Genomic DNA, 21,596 nt, shown 5'->3' on the forward strand with positions numbered 1-21,596 from the left:
ATCCCAATTTACAGGAGCATCAGAAGAATACAATACTCAGGAATAAATTTAACCAAGGAGGTGAAAGATCTGTAACTGTAAGTTACTGAACTGTAAGTAATTGAAAACTGTAAGACGTTGATGAAACACAAAGTCTTCAATGATGAAACACATTGAAAAAGACACACAAAAGAGTAAAGATATCTCATGTTCATGGATCGGAAGAATTAATATGTTAAAATGTCCATAATACCTAAAGCCATCTGTGGATTCAAAGCAATCCCTATGAAAATTCCAATGGCATTTTTCACAGAAATAAAACTATCCTAAAATTTGTACAGAACCATAAAAGATCCTGAGTAGCCAAAACAATCTTGAGAAGGAACAAAACTGGAGACATCACAACTACACTACAAAACTAATTTAAACAGTATAGTGTTGCCATAGAAATTGACACATAGACCAACAGAACACAAATGAGAGCTCAGAAATAAACTCTCACAGATACAGTCAACTAATATTGGAACAAGAAACCAAGAGTACTCAGTGGGGAAAGGCTAGTCTCTAATAAATGGTGTTTAGAAAACTGGATAACCACAAGCAGAAGAGTGACATTAACCCTCTACCTCACAAAAACTAACTTGAAATGGATTAAAGACTTAAAACATAAACCTGAAACACACAAAAAAGGAGAGAAAATTCCTTGATGTTGGTCTTAGCAATGGTTTTTTGGAAAATTCCCACAAAGCACAAATCACAAAAATAAATAAGTGGGATTATATCAAACTGAAAATCTCCTACACAGCAAAAGAAACATTTAATACAATGTAAAGGCAACTTATGAAATGGAAAAAAATAGTTGCAAACCATAGATTTGATATAGAAAAAATATAAAGACCTCATAAACTCAATAGCAAATAGGTACTGAACAGACATTTTTCCACAAAAGATGTACCTATGGCCAACAGTACGTGGAAAGGTGTTCAGCATCACTAATCACCAGGGAAAGGCATATGAAAACTTCAGTAAGATATTGCTTCACAACTGTTAGAATGGCTATCATCAAAGAGACAAAAGATAATAAACATTGAGGAGGATGTGAAGAAAACAGAACCCCTTTACTCTGTTGGTAAGAATGTGAGCGGGTGTAGCCACTGTAGAAAACAATATGGAGGTTCCAAAACAATAAAAATAGAATTACCATCTCATCCAGCAATCCCAATTCTGGGTATATATCCAAAGGAGATAAAAACATGATCTTGAATACACTCCCATGTTCACCACAGCATTACTCACAATAGCAAAGATAGGGAAACAACCTAGTGTTCATCAATGGATGAATGGATAAAGTAGATATGTTATTTATATAAATGGAATATTCATCATGGGAATGAAGGAAATCCTGCCATTTGGGATAACATGGATGGAACTTTTGGGCCTTATGCTAAGTGAAATAAGTAGGGCAGAGAAAGATAAATGCTGTATGATGTCTTACATGTGAGATCTTAAATTATCCAAACTCATTGAGTGTAGAACAATGGTTACCAAGGGCTAGGGGCTGGGGGAAATAGAGAAATGCTGGTCAAAGGATAGAAACATTTAAGACTGGAGTAAGTTCCAGGGATCTAACGCACAGCATTGTGATTATAATTAGTAATGCTGTATTATATACTTGAAAGTCACTAGAAGAGTAGAAATGAAATGTTCTCACTACAAAAGTAAATTGATAATTATGTGATGTGATAAGAGGTGAGAGCTAATGTTAGGGTGATAATTATTTTGCAATAGATGTGTGCATTAAATCAAGTGTATGCCTCAAACTCTCCCAATGTTATATGTCAATTATATTTCAATAAAGGTAGAAAAAAGATTCTACCTACTTAAATCTCCTTTATTTATGTAATCATAGTGTAAGACAAGATATTCACAATCCTCTTATCACCTGATATGTTTGACAAAAAATTACAGTCATAAATACTGTGAGATTTTACTCCACAAAGTTCCATTTTATTTTAATCTTGTTCAGAATCATTATAGGGACATGTGCAAACATCATTATAACTTAATGTAGCAGAGACTTTTTACATATGTGGATTGATTGACATTGGCATTCTTAAGTATTAGGAATCAACCTGCACAATACACACCTTAATTTTGGAGGAAGATAACCAGGTGTTTGAATGCTCGAATACTTCTCTTGTATTCCTGACTTTATGGTACACTTAGGTACCTTTATCTGAGGACAAAACAGTCTATGGTTCTTTGTTCAAGATAATTTTATGAAACACTGAGTTATCTGCTTTGATATTACTGACACATTTCAATTAAATTCACCAGTGCAATTACATCTATGGAGCGGACAAAACTGTCCAGATGCTAATTTTGTTATGGACATGCCACGAATATAAGCAAATCTAGAAATTTCCATATTATTGCAAAGATTTGGAAACTTTGGGATCTGAATTTATACTTATCAACTTTGATTACATTGAGATTTCTACTTCCATAATTAAAATCAGCACATTTGATTGAACCATATGAAATTGCCATCTTCATGTGCAAGACGTAATTGAATATTGGCAATTTCATATGGTTCAATATAAAGACATAAGTATATTCATTCTGAATATTCAATAGAAACTATAAATGTAGGAAGTTGTGTATATCAAAACAAGTTCTTCCTATGAAAGGTAAGAACTTAATTTAGTATCTGCTGAGAAATGTTCCATTTGTAACATTTTAAATTAATTCCATTGTTGCTCTGAATCAGTTGAAAATGGAAAGCTCTAAGGGAGAAGAAGTGATATTAAGTTAAAATGTCCCTGTAACTTCTTTCTTAGTAAGAAATGGGGATAGCAACAAATCTATTTGGATTAGAATATTAAAAGGAGAGAGAAAATATTGTTCTATTTAAAAACTGATGTCACATAATTTTTATATACTTAACACCTTCAAGGACAGTCATTGGGGGTCATGTTTAAAGGGGTAAAAAGGGGCACCTGGGTGGCTCAGTCAGTTAAATGCCAGACTTGTGGTTTCAGCTCAAGTCATGATCTCATGGGTCATAGGATTGAGCTGTGTGGAGCCTCACCGTGCATACCACACTGAGCCCCCAGTGGAGCCCCAAGTCGGGCACTCAGTGGGGAGTCTGGGATACTTTCCCTCTCTGTCTGCCCTGCATGCCCTGGCACATGTTTTCACTCTCTCAAATCAATCAATCAATCAATCAATCTTTTAAAAAATAAAATGAAGGGGTAGAAGAGAAGGAAAAAGAAAAGTTGGAGAAGAAAAATAAAGAAGTATCATAGGACCTGGAGAAATGTTCAGGAGAGTACAGTCTAAGAGAAGGCTAACCAAAGGATATGCCAACCAAGATACTGATAAATGCTTCCGAAAAACATTTTCCATGGAATGGTGAGAGCAGAAACTACCTTGCAGTTTGAATAAAGTTAGAAGTAGAAGATGTAAATGTGGTCAGTGGTTCCAGAAGTACAGTAACAAAAGCATCCTTGCCTGTTAAGGTAGCTTGATGAGAGAGCAGAATTGAGGGAAAATTTGCTATTTTTTGGTGGTCTTAAAATCAGTATGATGAGTTTGCTAGCAATCTAAAGATAAAAATACAAAGGATAAGTAAAGATTCAATAATTCTTTGCTCATGTATAGTAGAATTTTAACTTATTATAAAATTTATTATTTGATGTTAAATTATTTGTGTCTTTGTGCTGAAGCTTGTAATGAGTAACTTGGCTTGGCTGTTTATGACATTTTTCACATTTGGAAGGGGCATAGCCAATGGGGCAATTTCTGTCCATAACCAATGAGTCATTACATGGTTTGTTTATGGTAGTGATGGCCTGGATGAGAGCAATTTATAATGGACCATCCAAGCTTCCAAAGGGAAATAAGTGATTACAATTGATTGGTAGTGTGTTAATACAATTAACCCAGAGGATTAATTATGTATTGCTTATTTTCTGACAATTTGATTCATCAGCTGTTTATTTCCCCTAATTTCTAGATCAATTAGCCCTGCTTCTTCTGCAGTTACTGATGCACATGGATCTCTGGTAGCATTACTTACTTTTCCTTGGGTTAATGAGATCCGTTTCATAATGGAACAGGGGCTAATGTTTTGGAGGTTGGGAGAATGGTGGCTCTTGTTTCTGTGGCAGGGATTCCATTTTCTCCGTAAGGTTGATACTGAGAAGACAGTGGTACCCCTCTCCATAACTGAGGTGAAGACAGAGCTTCACACTCCAGGATAGGTGGATTTCAGGACCTGAATACATACATTTATTAATCGCTATTACTTACTAAGTTTCTCCCTTGAAACAGGACTAAGAAAAGTCTTCTATTTCTTACAGAAATGGTACGCCACACTTGCTGTTGCTATTATAGTCAATATACAAATACTTTCCAACAGAGTGAGAAAAAGATTTCTCATCCAGAGACTATTTTCCATGCTAGATGAGGCAAGAATGCTGTCTTCAATTAACTACCCATTGTCTGGCTCCAGAACAAGGCAGACCACACTCTGCATGGTATTCTCACTTGTGCCAATTTTGTGTTCTGATAACACAACATAGGCAATGTTTGGATGGACATTTCCATCAGGCCTCCTTAAGATAAACATCACTTCCTAGACTCTCCCATTAGGATACAATTTTAGAGAACTGCCATTGACTACACATAAAGCATTGTGATACCAGGAGATAATAGTAGACCCTGTCTCAGAGTTAATACAGTTTTTTCAGAGTTAGTGGAATTTAGATAGTGAATTTAGTAAAAAAAAAAAAATCCTCTCTCTTTTTTTAACAAATGAGTAGAAACTATTTTGTGTGTGTGTGTGCAGAGTATTTAACCGTAGCAAGGAGTATTTCTGCACAGCCTCAGTGCAATAGTCAAAAGCATCTGAACAGCTAGGCCCCCAGAATCTGAGACAGAAAGAATAAGTTCCTGAGGGGAATACTGAAAATCGAATTCTTGGGGATCTCCATATCGTATTTGATGAGTTGCATTAAATTGCAGCCAGCTCTCTGGGGCTGAAGGCTGTTCATTTGATGATTTTATTTCAAGGGTCAAGTTAGCTGAGTTGCCTGATCATAAAATGTGTCATGAGGGATTGGGAAATGTTGTCTGTGCCAGGTAGTTGCTGTTATCGGTTGAATTGGATTAACAACTGTTGGAAATGCTGGTTTGACCTAGGAGGAGCAAACAAGACATAAATTTCAACAAATACCACTATTCATTTGAGTGCTGAAGGATGCCTTGATGGTTGACTTGTTTTCCCCATATTTACTTTTTGACCTGCTTTGCACAGGAAAGTGGGAAGACATCTATTGATACTCAGTAGATACATGTGTACCACATAGTAGGCCCAGAGAGGAGTGAAAGGGACTGACTTCTTTCACTGTTTTTGCCTTTGATTTGGGACACTACCTCCATCTACTCAAGAATCCATTTCATCCATCTCAGGCCCTTCCCTTCCTCTTCCATGTTCTTTCTCCCTCTTCCCTTCCCTCTTGTTCCCTTCTTAATCTTCCCTCATAATCAGTTAGTAGGCTTTGCATTTTGGCTTGACGCTGCTTTGACATATTCATGGAGTTTGTTAGTTTCCAAATTTCCTAATCTTTTCAACTTTAAGTTAAGTATGAAGAAAATCTTGAAATTAGCTCAGCAAATAAACTTGGTATCTGAAGTTGTGGAGGCTGTGGGCCTGAAATCCTAAAATGATTGTGTGTGTGTGTGTGTGTGTGTGTGTGTGTGTTTAAGAGCTCAACAGGGAAATGTTTTTAAAGCTCAAGATATTAAAGTTATATAATTGAACAAAACTGTAGAAATGAACTGGGGCTCCAATTTCAATTAAGACATTTAATTTCAAAGAAGCTAGAAAACAACTCAAGCTCAGCATAGATGTGGTGTGGTGCTGTCTGGGAAGGAAGATGAGGTGACTATCACAAAAATGGGGATACGCTGCAACATAACAAGCATAGGGCCTTTAGGTACTACGGGAAGCACTAAATTGGCAAGATGAGGGTCATACTACCAGAAAAAGAACAATAAATTTAGAAGGCAGAATGGGACAGTCACTTAATGAACAAAAAGACCTCCGTTATTTATTTTTATTTTTTATTTTATTCTTTTTGGAGAGAGAGAAAGTGTATGTATGTGCACATGTATGTCCATGTGAGCTGGTGGGGGTGGGGGTGTGGAGAGGCGGAGAGAGAGAATCTTAGGCAGGATCATGCCCAGCAAGGAGCCCCACTTGGGGCTTTATCTCATGACCTCGAAATCATGACCTGAGCTGAAATCAAGAGTTGGATGCTTAACCAGACGAGCCACCCAGGTGTCTCCAAAAAGACATTTTAAAAGTGAGACCTTAGCACTGCTGCATATTTCATGAGACTGATTAACAATAAATGTTCTGACTCCTAAGGAGACGAGCTTCAAACAGGTTCAGGTTCCATTAATCTTACCAATCCTTGGTGATAGAAAAGCTTCCTTGTGTGTGGCATGTCCTCAGGTTTCTGAGATTCAGAATGGAGATCACATGCCACAATCTTTCTTGCTTAAAGCAATTCATATTTATTAAAAAACAAACTGGTTGAACCTTGTCTAAGCGATGTTTCTAGAAACCTGTAGCGAATCTATATAGAATGGTGAGCAATTATTTAATTTAGATATTGAATTCAAACATAGGGAATCGCCCAGAATTAAAAATTGTCTGTGAAATTTCCCATGAAAGTTACCATACAAGTACGTTTCCATATGAATCAGGTTCTAAGAAAATCACTCTGGGGGCACCTGGGTGGCTCAGTGTTAAAGCCTCTGCCTTCAGCTCAGGTCATGATCCCAGGGTCCTGGGATCGAGCCCCGCATCAGGCTCTCTGCTCAGCGGGGAGCCTGCTTCCCCCTCTCTTTCTGCCTGCCTCTCTGCCTGCTTGTGATCTCTCTCTGTCAAATAAATAAATAAAATCTTAAAAAAAAGAAAATCACTCTGATATGAATTATCTAGTTCAGAGATGAGAAGATGAGCAGGAATAACAGCTTGTATTTCATAAACATTCACCACACACCAGGCATTCTGCTAAGTGCATATTTCATTTTACCTTCACAACAAATATACTGGGCTGTTATCCTCAATGTATACATGATGAAAGTGGAATAATAAAATTAAGTACGTATCCAAGGTCACATACATAGTATATTATAGAGCTATATTTTAAACTTCTGTGTGACTGTAGCTATTGAATTCTTAATCACAATACTGCAGGTGTTTATCGTTTATCATGAGACAGAAGCTAAATGAAAAAAAAAAACTTTACCAATAGAAACTGAGTTTGTTAGCAAGCATAAAGGTGCAAAAGATGATTAATGTTTTTCTGAGATAATGTAGAAATAATAGTAACTAGACAGAGCATGTTCTAAGTGATAGCTCAAAGTTCCTTGCAGAATTGTGAACCTTTGATATATCCGAATATTGCATTTAATGTGTATAGGGCATAAGATGGTACTGTATTTTCTTGTTGACTTTTCTTGTGTAGTATATCTTAAATTTTTTCCTCCTGAAAATCACTATGTTCCTTGTAGAAATATTGAAAAACACAGAAAATGTATAGAGGAGGCAATAAAAAAACTCTAATTTCAGCACACTGAACATTTAAAGTATTTTAATCTTAATATTTTAATGAACATTTGCTGCTTACCACTTGTTACTATAAAGATTCATTGAAAAATAGAGAAGTGAGCAAGGGCAGCCCAAGATGGTGGCAGCAGAGGAGGCCTAAATTTCATCTGGTCCCAGGAATTCAGCTCGGTCAGTATTAAACCATTCTGAACCCTTACGAACTCAACAGGAGATTGAAGAAAAGAATAGCAGCAACTCTATGAACAGAAAAGCGACCACTTTCCACAGGTAGGAGATGCGGAAAAGTGAATCTGAGGTGATTTATGAGAAGACAGACTACGGGGGAGGGAAATTCCATCAGTCAGCAACCAGCAAGTGATAGAGCAGTGGAGCGCAAAATCAGAACTTCTAGAAGTTTGCTCCAGGTAGGGATGTCACTCTGGTGGATAAACAGGGGGTGGGGGCCCTTGTGGGGACAGTGTGGTGTCAGGACCCGTGGGGTCACAGAAAGACCGGGGATGTCTGAGTGTAGCAGAGCTCCCAGGTATTTGAGCGGGGAAGCTTCTGCATAGACAGAGCCAAGGATGGGCTCTTGACTCCAGGTTACCTTAAACCATGATCCATGGCACATTTGGGCCACAGCTCTTCCAGCAGGGACACAAGAAGTGGCAGATCCAGCGAGACTTACCTTCCTTCCCTGGGAGGAGTGGTACAAGAGATTGACGCAGGCATCTGCCATAGGAATCTGCTGGGTTTGGAGACTCCAAACACGGCCGTGCACAGACATAGAAGCGCTCGTTCACAAGCTGGGTGAGCACGGAGCTTGGCTAGAGACCAGGGAGATGGGAAGGATTGGCTGCTTTTGTCTGAAGGCAGACTGCGGAGTGGGGCCCTGTGCTCTTGGCTCCTACAGGCCCGAGATTGGGAGGCCACCATCTTCATTCTCCTCCTCCAAAGCTCTACAGAAAGCGTTCAGGGAACAAAAGCTTCCAGGAGCAAACCTGAGCAGATTGCCTAACCTGGTCCTGGGCAAGTGTGGTGCAATTCTGCCTTGGGCAAAGACATTTGTGAATCACTGCAATAGGCCTCTCCCCCAGAAAATCAGCAAGAAACATCTAGCCAAGACCAAGTTCACCGATCAATGAGAACTGCAGAACTCTAGAGTGAGGGGAAAGCAACACATAGAATTCATGGCTTTTTCCCCATGATTCTTTCGTCTTTCAACTTCAGTTTTTTAAAATTTTCTTTATTTTTTTACTTTTTAAAATATTTCTTCTCTCCTTTTTCAACCAACTTATTTTATCAATTCCTTTTTAAAAATTTTTCAGTTTTTATTTTTGCAATCATATTCTATCCCTTCATTGTATTTAAACTTCTTTTTTTTTTTTTTAAAGATTTTATTTATCCATTTGACAGAGAGAGATCACAAGTAGGCAGAGAGGCAGGCAGAGAGAGAGAGGAGGAAGCAGGCTCCCTGCCGAGCAGAGAGCCCGATGCGCGGCCTCGATCCCAGGACTCTGGGATCATGACCTGAGCCGAAGGCAGCGGCTTAACCCACTGAGCCACCCAGCCGCCCCTTTAAACTTCTTTTTTAAACTTTATTTTATTTTTTCAGTGTTCCAAGATTCATCATTTATGCATCACAGCCAGTGCTCCATGCAATACATGCCCTCCTTAATTAATACCACCACCAGGCCCACCCATCCCCACAACCCCTTCCTCCAAAACCCTCAGTTTGTTTCTCAGAGTCCACAGTCTCTCATGATTTATCTCCCCCTCCAAGCATAAGAAATAACACAGAGGACCTTGGGAGAAAGAGATGAGAAGAGGGTTGGGGGAAATCGGAGAGGGAGATGAACTATGAGAGACTGGACTCTGGGTAACCTTTTTTTTTTTTTTTTAAGATTTTATTTTTTTATTTGACAAAGAGAGAGTGAGAGAGCACAAGCAGGGGGGAACAGCAGAGGCAGAGGGAGAAGCAGGCTCCCAGCTAAGCACGGAGCCATACTCAGGACTCCATCCCAGGATCCTGGGATCATGACCTGAGCCTCAGGCAGATGCTTAACCAAGCCATCCGCCCCATGTATTTAACCTTATATTTTTGTATATACGTTAGTTTCTCTTTCCTTAAAAATTTGGGATGCAGTTTCTTCTAAAGACCAGAACACACCCAAAATCTAATGTATGGCTTTGTTCTATTCACCAGCCTGATCACATTCTTTTTTCTTTCTTCTCCTCCTCCTCCTCCTTCTTCTTTTTCTATTTTCCTTTCCCCCCTGGTTTCAGGTCTCTTCTGATTTGTTTAGTGTATATTTCTCTGGGCTCGTTGTTACCCTTCTAGCATTTTGTTCTCTCATTCATCTATTCTTCTCTGGGCAGAATGACAAAACAAAAAAACTAACCTCAAAAAAAAAAAAAAGAGAACAAGAGGCTGTACTGACTGTCAGGGACATAATCAATATGGACATTAGTAAGATGTCAGAACTAGAATTCAGAATAACAATTATAAAGATACTAGCAGGGCTTGAAAAAAGGCATAGAAGGCACTAGGGTATCCCTTTCTGGAGAAATAAATTCTAACCAAGTTGAAATAAAAATGAAGTGCAGTGAAAAATGGAGGCTATAACTGCTAGGATAAATGAGGTAGAAGAGAGAATTAGTGGTATAGACGACTAAATGATGGAGAATAAAGAAGCTGAGAAAAAGAATTTGTGATCATCAAAACATCCCTACAAGAAATATTTGAAAGTGGTCCTCGAAGCAAAGAGAGAGAACCCAAAAGTAACACAGACTAGAAAGGAACAGAGACAATATGCAGTAACAGTTATCCTACAGGCAATACAATGGCACTAAATTCATATTTTTCAATAGTTACTCTGAATGTAAATGGGCCAAACGCCCCAATCAAGACACAGGGTCTCAGATTGTATAAATAAGCAAGACCCACTGGTGTGCTATCTGCAAAAGACTCATTTTAGACCCAAAGACACCTCCAGATTGAAAGTGAAGGGGTGGAAAACCATTTATCATGTTATGGACAAACTGCTAGAACTCATATAGGAATTCAGTGAAGTGGCAGGATATAAAATCGATGCACAGAAATCAGTTGCATTTCTCTACACCAACAACAAGACGAAGAAAGAGAAATTAAGGAGTTGGTCCCATTTACAATTGCACCCAAAACCGTAAAATACCTAGAATAAATCTAACCAAATAAGCAAAGAATCTATACTCAGAAAACTATAGAATACTCATGAAAGAAATTGAGGAAGACACAAAGAAATGGAAAAATGTCCCATGCTCATGGTTTGGAAGAACAAATATTGTTAAGATGTCTATGCTACCTAGAACAATCTACACATTTAATGTAATCCTTATCAAAATACCATCAACTTTTTTTACAGAGATGGAACAAATAATCCTAAAATTTGTATGGAATCAGAAAAGACCCTGAATAGCCAGAGGGATGTTGAAAAGAAAAGCAAAGCTGGTGGCATCACAATTCTGGACTTCAAGCTCTATTACAAAGCTGTCATCATCAAGACAATATGGTACTGGCACAAAAACAAGCACATAGATCAGTGGAACAGAAAAGACAACTCAGAAATGGACTCTCAACTCTATGGTCAACAAATGTTCAACAAAGCAGGAAAGAATATCCAGTGGAAAAAAGACAGTTTCTTCAACAAATAGGGTTGGGAAAATTGGACCATCACATGTAGAAGAATGAAACTGGACCACGTCCTTAAACCATGTGCAAAAAGAGACTCAAAATAGATGAAAAACCTAAGTGTGAGACAGGATTCCATAAAAATCCTTGAGGAGAACACAGGCAGCAATCGCTTTGACCTCAGCTCAGCAACTTCTTCCTAGACACATTGCTAAAGGCAAGGGAAGCAAGAACAAAAATGAACTATTAGGACTTCACCAAGTTAAAGAAAAAAAAAAAAAGCTTTTGCACAGCAAAGGAAATAGTCAACAAAACCAAAAGACAACTGACAGAATGGGAGAAGATATTTGCAAATGACATCAGATAAAGGGCTAGTAGACAAACCATAAGTGCAACATGGGGGCTTAAGTGGGTAGGAGAAGAATCCATGAAACAAGATGGGATAGGGAGGGAGACAAACCATAAGTGACTCTTAATCTCCCGAAACAAACTGTGGGTTGCTGGGGGGATGGGGGTTGGGAGAAGGGGGGTAGGGTTATGGACATTGGGGAGGGTATGTTCTTTTGGGTAAATTGGAAGGGGAGGTGAACCATGAGAGACTATGGACTCTGAAAAACAATCTGAGGGGTTTGAAGTGGTGGGGGGGTGGGAGGTTGGGGTACCAGGTGGTGGGTATAATAGAGGGCACGGCTTGCATGGAGCACTGGGTGTGGTGAAAAAATAATGAATACTGTTTTTCTGAAAAGAAATAAATTGGAGGAAAAAATAAATAAATAAATAAATTTTACCAAAAAAAATTGGAAAAAAAAAAGATAAAGGGCTAGTAAACAAAATTTTAAAAAATTTATCAAACTCAACACCCAAGGAACAAATAATCCAATCAAGAAACGGGCAGAAGACATGAACAGACATTTCTGCAAAAAAGACATCCAGATTCTGCCAACAGACACATGAAAAAGTGCTCAACATCACTCGGCATCAGGGAAATACAAATCAATACCTCAATGAGAGACCACTTCACACCAGTAAGAATGGCTACAATTAACAAGTCAGGAAATAGCAGATGTTGGTGAAAATGCAGAGAAAGAGAAACCCTCCTACAATGTTGGTGGGAATACAAGCTGGTGCACCCACAATGTAAAATAGGATGGAGGTGTCTCAAAAAGGAAAATAGAGCTACCCTATCACTGAGCGATTGCACTATTGGGTATTTATCTGAGAGATACAAATGTAGTAACCTGAAGAGGCTTGTGCACCCCAGTGTTTATAACAGCAATGTCCACAATAGCCAAACCATGGAAAGATTGGTGTATATCTATAATGGAATATTATGCAGTCATCAAAAATGAAATCTTGCCATTTGCGATGATGTGGATGGAACTAGAGTTTATTATGCTAAGCCAATCAGAGAAAGGTAAGTATCATATGATCTCACTGACATGTGGAATTTGAGAAACAAGGCAGAGGATCTCAGGGGAAGAGAGGAAAAAATGAAACAAGATGAAACCAGAGAGGGAGACAAACCATAAGAGACTCTTAATCTCAGGAAACAAACTAAGGGTTGCTGGAGTGGAGAGGGGTAGAGGAAGGGTGTGGGTGATAGACATTGGGGCGGTTATGTGTTGTGATGAGCACTGTGTATTGTGTGAGACTGATGAATCACAGACTTGTACCCCTGAAATATATAATACATTATATATAAATAAATTAATTAAATCTTTAAAAAAAGAAAAGTAAACAACTACCACAATCTTTCCTTATATCCTTTTACATTATAAATAGTCTCATATCTTGTCAATGTGTTTTTGGGGTTTCATGGGTGACTTATCACCATTTTGGTAGAATCTGGGTTAAACACTATTTTGTGTGGCAAAGGTTTGCTAGTTCATAAGAATTTGCTGAAAGCTATATGTCCTATGCCTTAGTACTAGTCAGCCAAAAAAAAAAAAAAAAGGAATTATAATCTTTGAGCCCATAGTTTCTTGTATCCTAGAGGAATTTGCAAGTTTGGGAAACTCAGAAAGGAAGGAATCAGATAAACCACCTAACTGAGTAAAGGATGAGGTCTCCTTAGAATAAGATTGAGTTTTCATAATCATACCACATGTTGAGTCAGATATCCTATCCCATAGAAATTTTGTATTTATGCTCATGCCAAGAGCTAAAATTATTTCTGTAGAAATGAGGAATAAATGAATCTGTTGAGAGACTGTAGGAGTCTCTTATGCTTATGCTCATGAAGATGCTTTTGGTTTAGCTGACTTGACAGGTGCAACTGGCTGAACTCAAGGGGGAAAATGGGAGGCTTCCAATGTCTCCCTTGTTGTTTCTGAAGGTGTCAAGAAACTGTAAGATGACTGTGCAAATTGCTCCAGGTAGACTGGAACAGAGCCATTCCAGTGGCTGAGAAATGTCATTGAAGACAGTCCTTCTAAAGGTGTGGCTATATTCTGTATGACTTCATCAGACATACAGGACCCAAGAAAATGAGAGTGCTTGGGTAAGGCAAGGAGGGCTTGTGAATGCCAAGCTTGACTGATTGATTCTGAGACAAGGTCAGATGAAACAGGAGGCTTTTGTATTTTTGTTCTGTGGATTAGGGTGTGTTCCTGTATTTCCCATTCTGTAGAGTCTGGTTTTTCTAATAATATTAATACTGCAGAAGTTCTATTCTGAAGGAAGTCAACATTTGTGAATGAAATAGCTGTTAATACCATAGAAGGAATGCCCTCAGAGAAAGCAAAAGAGGGAAGTTTGGATGGCTCAGTCAGTTAAAGTATCTGACTTCGGCTCTGGTCATGATCCTGGGGTCCTGGAATTGAGTCCTGAGTAGGGCTCCCTGCTCAGCAAGGAGCCTGTCTCTCCCACTTCCTCTGCTTGTGTTTTCTCTCTCTCTCAAATAAATAAATAAATAAAATCTAAAAAAGAAAAAGAAAGAAAGCTAAAGAGTATTCTAGGTTTGTTGTCAAGGCACTTCCTTAAATGAATTTTGCGATACCCACTGTGTGTAGTGGGCTTTTAATCTTCACATGCCTTAGAGTATTTGGCATAAGGTCAGGATCAGGGTTAAGAGCGAACTAACTGTCTTAAGGCAGCAAATAAGCTAGGAATTGATGATGCCTCATTTTTAGGGATCCAGTGATCTACTCTAAGGTGGGTAATGAAACAGACAGGCTTGCTTAGTAACAGTTTGGGTCTTCTTTGAGATTTTTGAAGTAATCTCCAACCTTCAATATTATATCCTATAATTTTTTGAAGATACTTAGAGGAAGCTTGATATTGAAAAACTTGCATTGGCTCAGACAGTAATGCAGAAGCCTCATACTCCTTAGGCCAGTAGAATTGTAGACAGTGACCTCGTAAAGGAACGACATGCCCAGGATCTTCAACCAAGACTGGAAGATTCCACAGGTGCTTGCTTATCTTACTTTTGAATGGGTTCATAGTCACTAAAGAAGGATCCAAGTGGAAATAGTCTGCCAAAGAGATGCTTTTGAATACCAAGAACTTCAGCAGCTGCTTTCACAGTAATTTCAGCTAAAATGGTAGAAACTCCTTTGAGCCTCCTTGGGCCCTGACACTGAAGATTTAAAAGAATAACACAGCATGGATTATTGCTTTATTAGCATTTCTTTAGTTTTATGTAGTTCTTTAGATTATATATAATATTCTCACATATCGTCTCATTGCTATCTCTAGTAATGAGGAGGGAGGGAATGGCAAGTATTATAATCCCTAGTTTATAGTTGGAGAACCTGATTCAAAACAGCTAAATAAAATGCCCCAAAACCCACAGTAAGTGCCTGATGCTGATTCAGGTGTTCTGACTTCAAACTGGAAGGTAGGGAAGTCAGTGGAAAAGTTGTGGGTTTTGGAGTTAGAAAGTTTACCAATTCAGTTTGTCACTTGGATTAGTTATATGATCTTGAGTTATTTAACTGATATGAACCTTAGTTTCACTTTTCTTTTTTTTTTTTTTTTGAAGATTTTATTTATTTATTTGACAGGCAGAGATCACAAGTAGGCAGAGAGGCGGGCAGAGAGAGAAGAGGAAGCACGTACCTCACGGAGCAGAGAGCCTGACGCGGGGCTTCATCCCAGGACCATGGGATCATGACCTGAGTGGCAGGCAGAGTCTTTAACTCACTGAGCCACCCAGGCGCCCCTGAACCTTAGTTTCTTAAAGTAAAGTAGGTAAAATGACGTTTACCTTGCAGAGCTATTTTGAATATTAATTGATAGAAGACACTGTGCCAGTTACTTGGCACACAGATAAGTCCTTTACTCTACGGTGCATTTCCTGTTTCTTTCTTTCCTTTTCCACTTTGCTGGGAGCTTTCTTATCCTTCTCCTCCCTCTTTTCCTCCTTGTGTCCTTCTGTTCGCCCTACCTTGTGTCTTTTTCCCCCCTTTACATACTTCCTTTTATCCTGTATCCCTCTCTTCCTTCCATCCTTCCCTTCATTTTGCTTTGCTATGTTATACTTCTTTATCTCACACCTCTTGCATCTAGAACAACAGTGGATCTCCTCTTAGATGGAAGTACTGGCTCGGAAGTCACCAAATGTGCTCTTTGAAGGAAAAGTGCTCATGGTTGGGCTTCAGTTCAGAGTTGAGTCATGACACCAATGACTAGAAGACCTTGGCTGTGCTTAATGAAAACTCAAGCAATAACTCTCACAGATCCCAAAATACTTTGAGGGTGAAATAGCCCCAGCGTATTGTTGAAATGAGCAGACATGCTAAACCAAAAGATTAAGTATATAAAACTGTAAAAAGTATTCTAGATCTTTTAAGAGTAGGAATATATGATTTATTTTTAGGGTAAAATGAGTGGGTTATGTTTGTGATGCGTTCTTTTTTAAATTTTATGTATTCATTTCAGGGAGAGAGACAGAGAGAGAACAAGCAGGAGGCAGGGGCAGAGGGAGAAGTAGACTCTCCACTGAGCAGGTAGCCAGATGCAAGATTCGATGTCAGGACCCTGAGATCATGACCTGAACAAAAGGCAGATGCTTAACCACCTGAACCACCCAGGTGTCCCTTGTGATGCATTCTTAAGGCTTGCATTTCTTCCTTCATCTCCAAGGCTTTCAAATGTGGGAACTCCTTGTAGAAACCACAAGGCTTGCTAGTCTCTCCATCCTTATTTTCTGCCACTCCCCCACTTGCCCTGTGTTCTAGCAATACCAAATTTCATGTGGCTTACCCAATACACAGGTTTGTTGTAACCATTGGTTTTTGTAACTATTAAACAAGTCTGTACTTGTAAATCCACCAATGGTTTTTGTAACCATTAAACAAGTCATTCCTTCCACCTATAGTGCCTTTTCCTCCTTTTCTAGCTAGCTTCTTCAACTTCAAAAATATGTCATGGATATTACTCATCCCAAAAGTTTTTGCCAACATCCTCGCCCAAAATTGAGTTAAGCTACCGATTTTTTAAAAAAGATTTATTTAGGGGCGCCTGGGTGGCTCAGTGGGTTAAAGCCTCTGCCTTTGGCTCAGGTCATGATCCCAGGGTTCTGGGATCGAGCTCCGCATCGGGCTCTCTGCTCAGCAGGGAGCCTGCTTCCTCCTCTCTCTCTCTGCCTGCTTCTCTGCCTACTTGTGATCTCTGTCTGTCAAATAAATAAATAAAATCTTAAAAAAAAAGATTTATTTATTCATTTGAGAGAGAGGCATGGGTGTACCACGCATGTGTACAACTTGGGGAGGGGCAGAGAGAGAATCTTGGAGCAGACTCCCTGCCATGGAGCCTGCGGTGGGAGCCTGAGGTGGGGCTCGAGCCCATCACCGGTGAGATCAAGCCTGAAATGGAAACCAAGAATCAGACACCCAACCGACTGAGCACTCAAGCTCCCAGCTACTAATTTCACCTCTGTATCTAGCATATGGTTCTGTTACTTCATTCATTGCACTATATTGTGATTTTTTAGTTATTGTTTTTTACATTTCTGCATACCCTTCTGGACTATTAGACTGAGTTCCTTAGTGGCAGTTTATTTATTTTATCTCCTACTCCTAGCTCAGGAAACTGGCAAACAGTAGGCACTCAGAAAATTCTTATCTAATGAATGAATGAATAAATGAACAAAACAATGAGAAAAAGTTGCAATAATAAATGCAAGAACACTTTATAAATTGTGAGTTGCTACTTAGGAGTTAGTTATTATTGGCCTGAAGTATACTTTTCATAGTTTTGCATAAAAATCCTTTTAGAAATGAAAAGCAACTTTGCAAAGATAAACGTCAACATTTTAGGTTAAGAGAAAGAGCAAATGACAAGGTTTCTTCCATATTGGAAAGCTATTTGAAGAAAATTTAAAAAAATATTCAATATGTAGAACTGCCTTTTGATCTATTTTTTCATAGATACTACATGAGCACAATATAAAATTCACAAGGCACTTTTGTTTTTTACCCCCATCCTGGTTGCCCAGTCTCCAGTTTCTCTCCTTCCTTTATCATCATATTCAGACATAGTCTATGTTTGTAAGGCATGTGTATACGGGATGCTGCCTTTTGAAGGAGAAACAGAGAAAGGAGTTTTTTCAATTAATGCATGGTTCCTGGGTATAAAATAAAATGGTATAAAAAATAAAAAATTTAGTTCTCAAGATGTCACTTATCTGGAGAGGTTTTTTTCCCAATTCAATGAAATTCTACAATAAGCTTTAATATCCCAGTGAAATGTCTCTACTTTTGTGAAGATCTTCTGTTCCTCACTCTTTCCCCAATGTAAGATTTTATGTCAAATCCTGCTGAGGCAAAGATTTAGATCTTTCAACCAAACCCATAGGCTAAGCATCACATAGAGCTGCCTTGGTATTTTTCAATTAGCAATAATCGTGCCTCGGATAAACCTCATTGGCTACGATACTGCCACCTTGGTATTTTTAATGAGGATACTTACCCACTTGGAGAAGCAATTAAGCAATTAAGCTTTCTTACTTACTCCATTCCAGGCCAGCATGTGAAGGGTAAAGATGATGGAGGCTGTTTGTGTTTGCTGAAACAGAAATCTCCAGTTATTAGCATCGTGATTTCGTAATCTTCTCTCATCTTAGAAGTCAGTCCTTGCAAGGTCTTGGTAGGATAATTGTGTTCCAGCTCTTGACAGTTTGATTTTATGAACAATATAATGTTCAATTTCACATGAAACAAAGTATGACATTGCTATAGAAAGGAGTTTTAAGGGGCACCTGGGTGGCTCAGTGGGTTAAAGCCTCGGCCTTTGGCTCAGGTCATGATTTCAGGGTCCTGGGATCGAGGCCCGCATTGGGCTCTCTGCTCAGCAGGGAGCCTGCTTCCCTTCCTCTCTCTCTGCCTGCCTCTCTGCCTACTTGTGATCTCTGTCTGTCAATTAAATAAATAAAATCTTTAAAAAAAGAAAAAGAAAGGAATTTTAAAATTGCTTGCTTTGTCTCTGTGGCGGAGCATTGATAACAAGAGTTAAAGATCTCTGTTGAAGTCTTTGTCAACTTTAACCATAAATCCAGTTTTTTTAAAAAAAAAACCCTAATAATAAATATTCTTTCATCTCAGGCTTTTTTTTTTTAAAAGATTTTATTTATTTATTTGACAGAGATCACAAGTAGGTAGAGAGGCAGGCAGAGAGAGAGGGGGAAGCAGGCTCTCTGCTGAATAGAGAGCCCGATGCAGAGCTCCATCCCAGAACCCTGAGATCATGACCTGAGCTAAAGGCAGAGGCTTAACCCACTGAGCCACCCAGGTGCCCCAGGCTTTTTTTTTTTAAGATTTTATTTATTTCTTTGAGAGAGAGGGAGAGAGAGAGAATGAGTGGTAGGGGGGAGCAGAGGGAGAGAGAGAAACAGACTCCCCTCTGAGCAGGAAGTCCAACAGGGTGCTGATCCCAGGACCTGGAAATCATGACCTGAGCCGAAGACAGACACTCAACCAACTGAGCGACCCAGGTGCCCCTCATCTCAGGCCTATAAAGTCCTTATGAAAAACACAAACTTTGAGAAGAAATCACAATATAGTCATTAAACTCCTTAATATACTTGGCTAAGTATTTCACCAAAAAAAGGTTTACCAAAACCTAGCAACTGTTTAATATGACTGACAATTAAGGCTTGTGTATAAAAATGCTATATTCCATTAAATTTGAATATTTAATTATTTTTCTTTTCAAACTGGCTTCCTCATAGTTGATGTTATTTATCAGCCTTTAAGAATACTTTAGTTTTCTTAGTTAGTGCTCTGACACACCCCATATAAACTATTACAGGATCAAGCTGGAAAAATTTAGCCCTATTTATTTTTAGTATCTATATGGATGCAATGCTGAACATATAGGTAAGAGCTACCTTACCTGACTTATCTGCCCATCGAAGGCATATGGAGAAATTGGGTAATAGAATAATTTTCCAATAATAGCATCTACACCTAGCATGCCACAAAGAACTCGAATCTTCTCACGTGTGGGGGGAGCAGGCACAGTCAGCATATTCAGGGACGCAGATGTCAGAGTCAGCCCAAGATCTGGTATCACTGAAACTCTTCTGATCCCAACAAAGGGACAAAGGGGAACCAGCATTGTCTACCATGTATTTCTTACTGGTATCCACTGCTTCAGTATAGTTAACTCCATTTAGGCTACTGGATATCATTGCACTGAACCTCAAAGTGTTTGAAAACAAGCGCAGCAACATTTGAGCTCAGCCAATCAGTATTTCCTGGGAAGGGGGAAATAGATTTTATCTACAGAGCAATAGTTAAGGTTTAGAATCTTTTTGTTTTTATATATCATTCACATCAATTAATGGAGAATTAAAATAAAATTTCTGGGGGCACCTGGGTGGCTCAATCAGTTGAGCCTGGCTTCAGGCTGCGTGCCAGGTGGGGGAGCCTGCTTGGGATTCTCTCTCTCCCTCTCCCTCTGCCCTACCACCCCATGCTTGCTCTTGCGTGTTCTCTCGCTCTGAAATAAACAAGGAAATCTTAAAAAAATAAAATAAAAATTCTCCTCTCTTAAAACACAACCACTCTGTGGTGACTGTCAAAGGTGACTACTGGTGCATTGTGACGTAGTATCCCCTCTGTACTGCTAGCTGTTGTGACCTCCCTCCAGCTCTACCTAGAGATTAAGGTGGGACTCTTCGAAGAATGAATGAATGTGATAATATCATAAAAAAATTACAAAATAACAACAACAAAAAGCCTTCCTCAGAGACAGCCTTATTCCCACTTTCTTCTGTCCAGGTATTAGACACCAGAATTCCCGTCCCACTTTTGCCCCTGACTCCCTCCCTTTGGGAAAACTTCCCTCTCCTACCTTTGATGATCTGACATAGCTGCCAATTACAGGGACTCATCTCTCTGGCCAAAGGGATGAGCAAATGACTCAAGCCTGGTCAGTCATGATACTTAGTGCCTCTTGCCACCGGGAAAGACTGGATTTGGGTAGGAGACCCAGGCTTGGCTTACCAAAGTCTTTTCCTGTTTTCTGGGATTTTTATCTGAAAATGTTGGGACATAAAATTCCTCACTTTCCTCCAGGGTTGCTCTGTCAACCTCCAGCTACCTTCCCCATTCCCCCACCAGCTCCTCCCTGTCAGTCCTCTCTTGGCACTTCAGTCCAGCTCAGAACACCTAAGTCATATTCAGGCACTTTTGAAAATGTGGAATAATCCATGGTGCCAGTTATCAATTTCTTTCTTTCTTGTGAGAAGGGATTGATTTTTTTTTTTTAGAGAGTTTTTTTTGTTCTTTGTTTGTTTGTTTGTTTGAGGAGAGCGAGAGAGAGTGCATGCACTCAAGCACAGGGAGGAGGGAGGGGCAGAAGGAGAGGGAGCCAGAGAATCTTAAGCAGGCTCCACCCTGCGCTTGGAGCCCACTTGGGGCTTGATCTCACGACTCTGAGGTCTCATGACCTGAGCCAAAATCAAGAGTCAGAGGCTTAACCAGCTGTGCCTCCCAGGCGCTGCACTGAATTGCTCTTTATGGCATTTCCTCATTATGGTGAGCACAACGCCAGCAGAGGGTATGGGACAGACATTGCAGGAAGAAGGAGCTTTGTGGTGTCAGGGGTCAGTGTGCTGTGTTTTGCTCTGTTAGCACCTGCTGAAAGGCGCATCGATGTTGTGTGGAGGGGGAGGTCCAGGGACACCGCACCACCGACACGCTGGCCGCTGGTGACCTTGCAGCCACGCCCAGGCCCAGCTGACCCCTTCACCACAACTCTTCTTACAGGGACACTGGATTGTTCCAGACCTCCTGTCAGCAGTGGCACCTGGACTCTTTGTGTGCCATCTGACCAGCCTTGGCTCGTCTGTGCCCTGGAGGGTGCTGCTTG

General features: G+C 39.6%; 1 pseudogene; it reads right to left on the bottom strand.

Moving 5' to 3' along the window:
* Nucleotides 1–18,048: 18,048 nt before the first annotated feature.
* On the bottom strand, nucleotides 18,049–18,170 carry LOC122892770 (annotated as a pseudogene).
* Between the last annotated feature and the right edge of the window lie 3,426 nt (nucleotides 18,171–21,596).

This window comes from Neovison vison, chromosome 12, assembly GCF_020171115.1.
Source record: "Neovison vison isolate M4711 chromosome 12, ASM_NN_V1, whole genome shotgun sequence".
NCBI lineage: Eukaryota > Metazoa > Chordata > Mammalia > Carnivora > Mustelidae > Neogale > Neogale vison.